We start from the raw sequence: 6,448 nt of genomic DNA, 5'->3' as shown, positions 1-6,448 counted from the left end.
ACGTGCTTTCAATGGATTGAACCAGGGCATGTAAAGCATCTGGGGTAAACCATGGAAAGTTCTGTGTGGCCTGGATGTGGAAAGGGAGCTCTGGTTTTGGTGCACTATACATGACAGCTAGAGACTGAGTGTGAACGAATGTGGCCTTTGTTGTCTTTTCCTAGCGCTACCTCGCGCACATGCGGGGGGAGGGGTTGTTATTTCATGTGTGGCGGGGTGGCGATGGGAATGAATAAAGGCAGACAGTATGAATTATGTACATGTGTATATATGTATATGTCTGTGTGTATATATATGTATACGTTGAGATGTATAGGTATGTATATTTGTGTGTGTGGACGTGTATGTATATACATGTGTATGTGGGTGGGTTGGGCCATTTTCTTGTCTGTTTCCTTGCGTTACTTTGCTAACTCGGGAAACAGCGACAAAGTAAGATAGATAAAGTAAATAATTGGTAAGCATTTTAGTATATGAATCTAAAGACAGACAGTTACACTATTTGATAGGATGATAGAATCTTCCTCATTTATGTTAAGGATTGTAGATTATGTAAATTTTGGGTAATATTTCATTGTAAGAAGTTCTATTTTCAGTTGCTTATGTCTTGCATAATTTGTATGACAGTCTTCTAGTATGTTGTTTGACATAGTATCATAAAGTAGATGGTAGGATCCAAATAGATGAAAAAGTAAAGACTAAGGGTCAAGTTGTGAATGTGACTCACTCCTTGAACACTGAGGTGTGTAAAGTCATTTTCAAATAATGGACCTGATAGTATCATCCTCTATTAGATTTGTATAGGTCCCCATTTAATAATTTCCTGCTTAGCTCTCCTCCTGTATCTTTGACTGTGCTCATGTTTCTTAACAGTTCTGTAACACGTGCATATACCTTCACCAGTTAGGTATAGAAGTTTGTACCAAAACATAGTTAAAAGTGTTGTAGGGAAACATAAAAGCCAATTTAAAAAGAAGTAATGGTGCTATTTAACATTTATTCAATTTTATTACATTTTATGCAAATGGTATTACATATTCTTTTGAGATAGATTGAAAGATATATGATATTGGTCTTAGAACAGGAATTGTTGGCATAACTGACTAGCTGTTGTTTCATGTAACATGACTGAAATGATATCCCCAAACAAGCTCCAATTATTTTTGTAGTGGTGACTTTATATTTGAAGTGAATCTTACAGTATATGCTAAGTTCACACTCATGTTCACATTATTTTTAACATATGCATATTAACATCAGTCTTAGGATGTTTAGGGGAAAATGAATGGTAAAGGAATATACAGATTGTGCATATTAACATCAGTCTTAGGGCAAGTGAAAACAAAGAATATATGTATAGTTTAGGAAATACTGTTTTGATCACAGATATATGGAATAAGCATTCATAGTACATCATGAATTCGGTTGCCAAATTTATGATATTTTCTAGGAAGATATTGTAAGATAGTACACTACATTCGGTTATGGAATTAATGAGGTTTCAGTATTGCAACACCATTACTTAATCTCAGATGATGCTTGCCAGAACGAAACAGATAAGCAAACATATTTACTGTTCTTGCCTTTCAGCAAAAATCTGATGCAAACATAGTGTCACAATGGCAGCCAGATTCACGATGTAGTATGAATACTTATTTCGTATATCTGTGATCAAAACAGTAATCCCTAACATTACATATATTCTTGTAGTTTTCAATCGCCTTAAGACTGATATCAATACACACAATAGTAGCCTGATGTTACTGACACTACCAAAACCAGAGGCTACCATCCATGGCAAAGTCACAAAGACATTACATGTTACTAGCTGTGGCTTAATTGTCATCACTATTTTTTTTTATTTGATATTAAGAGAAGAGGTAGTAAAAGCTTTACGGAAGATGAAAGCTGGCAAGGCAGCAGGTTTGGATGGTATTGCAGTGGAATTTATTAAAAAAGGGGGTGACTGTATTGTTGACTAGTTGGTAAGGTTATTTGATGTATGTATGATTCATGATGAGGTGCCTGAGGATTGGCGGAATGCTTGCATAATGCCATTGTACAAAGGCAAAGGGGATAAGGGTGAGTGCTCAAATTACAGAGGTATAAGTTTGTTGAGTATTCCTGGTAAATTATATGGGAGGGTATTGATTGAGAGGGTGAAGGCATGTACAGAGCATCAGATTGGAAAAGAGCAGTGTGGTTTCAGAAGTGATAGAGGATGTGTGGATCAGGTGTTTGCTTTGAAGAATATTTATTATTATTTTTTTATTTTGCTTTGTCGCTGTCTCCCGCGTTTGTGAGGTAGCGCAAGGAAACAGACGAAAGAAATGGCCCAACCCACCCCCATACACATCCACACACGCAAATATACATACCCATACATCTCAATGCACACACAGAGACACCTACATATATACACATGCACACAATTCACACTGTCTGCCTTTATTCATTCCCATTGCCACCTCGCCACACATGGAATAACATCTCCCTCCCCCCTCATGTGTGCGAGGTAGCGCTAGGAAAAGACAACAAAGGCCAGATTCGTTCACACTCAGTCTCTAGCTGTCATGCAATAACGCCCGAAACCACAGCTCCCTTTCCGCATCCAGGCCCCACAGAACTTTCCATAGTTTACCCCAGACGCTTCATATGCCCTGATTCAATCCATTGACAGCACGTCGACCCCGGTATACTACATCGATCCAATTCACTCTATTCCTTGCCCGCCTTTCACCCTCCTTCGTGTTCAGGCCCTGATCACTCAAAATCTTTTTCACTCCATCTTTCCACCTCCAATTTGGTCTCCCACTTCTCCTCATTCCCTCCACCTCCGACGCATATATCCTCTTGGTCAATCTTTCCTCACTCATTCTCTCCATGTGCCCAAACCATTTCAAAACACCCTCTTCTGCTCTCTCAACCATGCTCTTTTTATTTCCACACGTCTCTCTTACCCTTACATTACTTACTCGATCAAACCACCTCACACCACATATTGTCCTCAAACATCTCATTTCCAGCACATTCACCCTCCTGCGCACAACTCTATCCATAGCCCATGCCTCGCAACCATACAACATTGTTGGAACCACTATTGCTTCAAACATAGCCATTTTTGCTTTCAGAGATAATGTTCTCGACTTCCACACATTCTTCAAGGCTCCCAGGATTTTCACCTCCTCCCCCACCCTATGATTCACTTCTGCTTCCATGGTTCCATTCGCTGCCAGATCCACTCCCAGATATCTAAAACACTTTACTTCCTCCAGTTTTTCTCCATTCAAACTTACCTCCAAATTAACTTGACCCTCAACGCTACTGTACCTAATAACCTTGCTCTTATTCACATTTACTCTTAACTTTCTTCTTTCACACGCTTTACCAAACTCAGTCACCAGCTTCTGCAGTTTCTCACATGAATCAGCCACCATCGCTGTATCATCAGCGAACAACAACTGACTCACTTCCCAAGCTCTCTCATCCCCAACAGACTTCATACTTGCCCCTCTTTCCAAAACTCTTGCATTCACCTCCCTAATAAACCCATCCATAAACAAAGTAAACAACCATGGAGACATCACACACCCCTGCCGCAAACCTACATTCACTGAGAACCAGTCACTCTCCTCTCTTCCTACACGTACACATGCCTTACATCCTCGATAAAAACTTTTCACTGCTTCTAACAACTTGCCTCCCACATCATATATTCTTAGTACCTTCCACAGAGCATCTCTATCAACTCTATCATATGCCTTCTCCAGATCCATAAATGCTACATACAAATCCATTTGCTTTTCTAAGTATTTCTCACATACATTCTTCAAAGCAAACACCTGATCCACACATCCTCTACCACTTCTGATACCACACTGCTCTTCCCCAATCTGATGCTCTGTACATGCCTTCACCCTCTCAATCAATACCCTCCCATATAATTTACCAGGAATACTCAACAAACTTATACCTCTGTAATTTGAGCACTCACTCTTATCCCCTTTGCCTTTGTACAATAGGCACTATGCACACATTCCGCCAATCCTCAGGCACCTCACCATGAATCATACATACATTAAATAACCTCACCAACCAGTCAACAATACAGTCACCCCCTTTTTTAATAAATTCCACTGCAATACCATCCAAACCTGCTGCCTTGCCGGCTTTCATCTTCCGCAAAGCTTTTACTACCTCTTCTCTGTTTACCAAATCATTTTCCCTAACCCTCTCACTTTGCACACCCCTCGACCAAAACACCCTATATCTGCCGCTCTGTCATCAAACACATTCAACAAACCTTCAAAATACTCACTCCAACTCCTACTCACGTCACCACTACTTGTTATCACCTCCCCATTAGCCCCCTTCACTGAAGTTCCCATTTGCTCCCTTGTCTTACGTACTTTATTTACTTCCTTCCAGAACATCTTTTTATTCTCCCTAAAATTTAATGATACTCTCTCACCCCAACTCTCATTTGCCCTCTTTTTCACGTCTTGCACCTTTCTTGCTCTTGACCTCCTCTCCTGTCTCTTTCTTTTATACATCTCCCACTCATTTGCATTTTTTCCCTACAAAAATTGTCCAAATGCCTCTCTCTTCTCTTTCACTAATAATCTTACTTCTTCATCCCACCACTCACTACCCTTTCTAATCAACCCACCTCCCACGCTTCCCATGCCACAAGCACCTTTTGCACAAGCCATCACTGCTTCTCTAAATACATCCCATTCCTCCCCCACTCACCTTACCTTTGAATGTATGTGAGAAATACTTAGAAAAGCAAATGGATTTGTATGTAGCATTCATGGATATGGAGAATGCATATGATAGAGTTGATAGAGATGCTCTGTGGAAGGTATTAAGAGTATATGGTGTGGGAGGCAAGTTGTTAGAAGCAGTGAAAAGTTTTTATCGAGGATGTAAGGCATGTGTACGTGTAGGAAGAGAGGAAAGTGATTGGTTCTCAGTGAATGTAGGTTTGCGGCAGGGGTGTGTGATGTCTCCATGGTTGTTTAATTTGTTTATGGATGGGTTTGTTAGGGAGGTGAATGCAAGAGTTTTGGAAAGAGGGGCAAGTATGCAGTCTGTTGTGGGTGAGAGAACATGGGAAGTGAGTCAGTTGTCATTCGCTGATGATATAGCGCTGGTGGCTGATTCATGTGAGAAACTGCAGAGGCTGGTGACTGAGTTTGGTAAAGTGTGTGAAAGAAGAAAGTTAAGAGTAAATGTGAATAAGAGCAAGGTTATTAGGTACAGTAGGGTTGAGGGTCAAGTCTATTGGGAGGTAAGTTTGAATGGAGAAAAACTGGAGGAAGTGTGTTTTAGATACCTGGGAGTGGAGCTAGCAGCGGATGGAACCATGGAAGTGGAAGTGAATCATAGGGTGAGGGAGGGGGCGAAAATTCTGGGAGCCTTGAAGAATGTGTGGAAGTCGAGAACATTATCTCGGAAAGCAAAAATGGGTATGTTTGAAGGTATAGTGGTTCCAACAATGTTGTATGGTTGCGAGGCGTGGGCTATGGATAGAGTTGTGCGTAGGAGGGTGGATGTGCTGGAGATGAGATGTTTGAGGACAATATGTGGTGTGAGGTGGTTTGATCGAGTAAGTAATGTGAGGGTAAGAGAGATGTGTGGAAATAAAAAGAGTGTGGTTGAGAGAGCAGAAGAGGGTGTTTTGAAATGGTTTGGTCACATGGGGAGAATGAGTGAGGAAAGATTGACCAAGAGGATATATATGTCAGAGGTGGAGGGAACGAGGAGAAGTGGGAGACCAAATTGGAGGTGGAAAGATGGAGTGAAAAAGATTTTGAATGATCGGGGCCTGAACATGCAGGAGGGTGAGAGGTGTTCAAGGAATAGAGTGAATGGGAACAATGTGGTATACTGGGGTCGACGTGTCGTCAATGGATTGAACTAGTGCATGTGAAGCGTCTGGGGTAAACCATGGAAAGTTCTGTGGGGCCTGGATGTGGAAAGGGAGCTGTGGCTTTGGTGCATTATTACATGACAATTAGAGACTAAGTGTGAACGAATGGGGCCTTTGTTGTCTTTTCCTAGCGCTACCTCGCACACATGATGGGGGGAGGGGGATGTTATTCCATGTGTGGCGAGGTGGCGATGGGAAACAAATAAGGCCAGACAGTATGAATTATGTACATGTGTATATATATGTGTACATTGATATGTATAGGTATTTATATTTGCGTGTGTGGACATGTATGTATATACATGCAGGAGGGTGAGAGGTGTTCAAGGAATAGAGTGAATGGGAACAATGTGGTATACTGGGGTCGACGTGTCGTCAATGGATTGAACTAGTGCATGTGAAGCGTCTGGGGTAAACCATGGAAAGTTCTGTGGGGCCTGGATGTGGAAAGGGAGCTGTGGTTTTGGTGCATTATTACATGACAATTAGAGACTAAGTGTGAACGAATGGGGC

This window comes from Panulirus ornatus, chromosome 22 (assembly GCF_036320965.1).
Source record: "Panulirus ornatus isolate Po-2019 chromosome 22, ASM3632096v1, whole genome shotgun sequence".
Classification (NCBI taxonomy): Eukaryota; Metazoa; Arthropoda; class Malacostraca; order Decapoda; family Palinuridae; genus Panulirus; species Panulirus ornatus.
Note: the sequence above shows the minus strand (reverse complement) of the source record.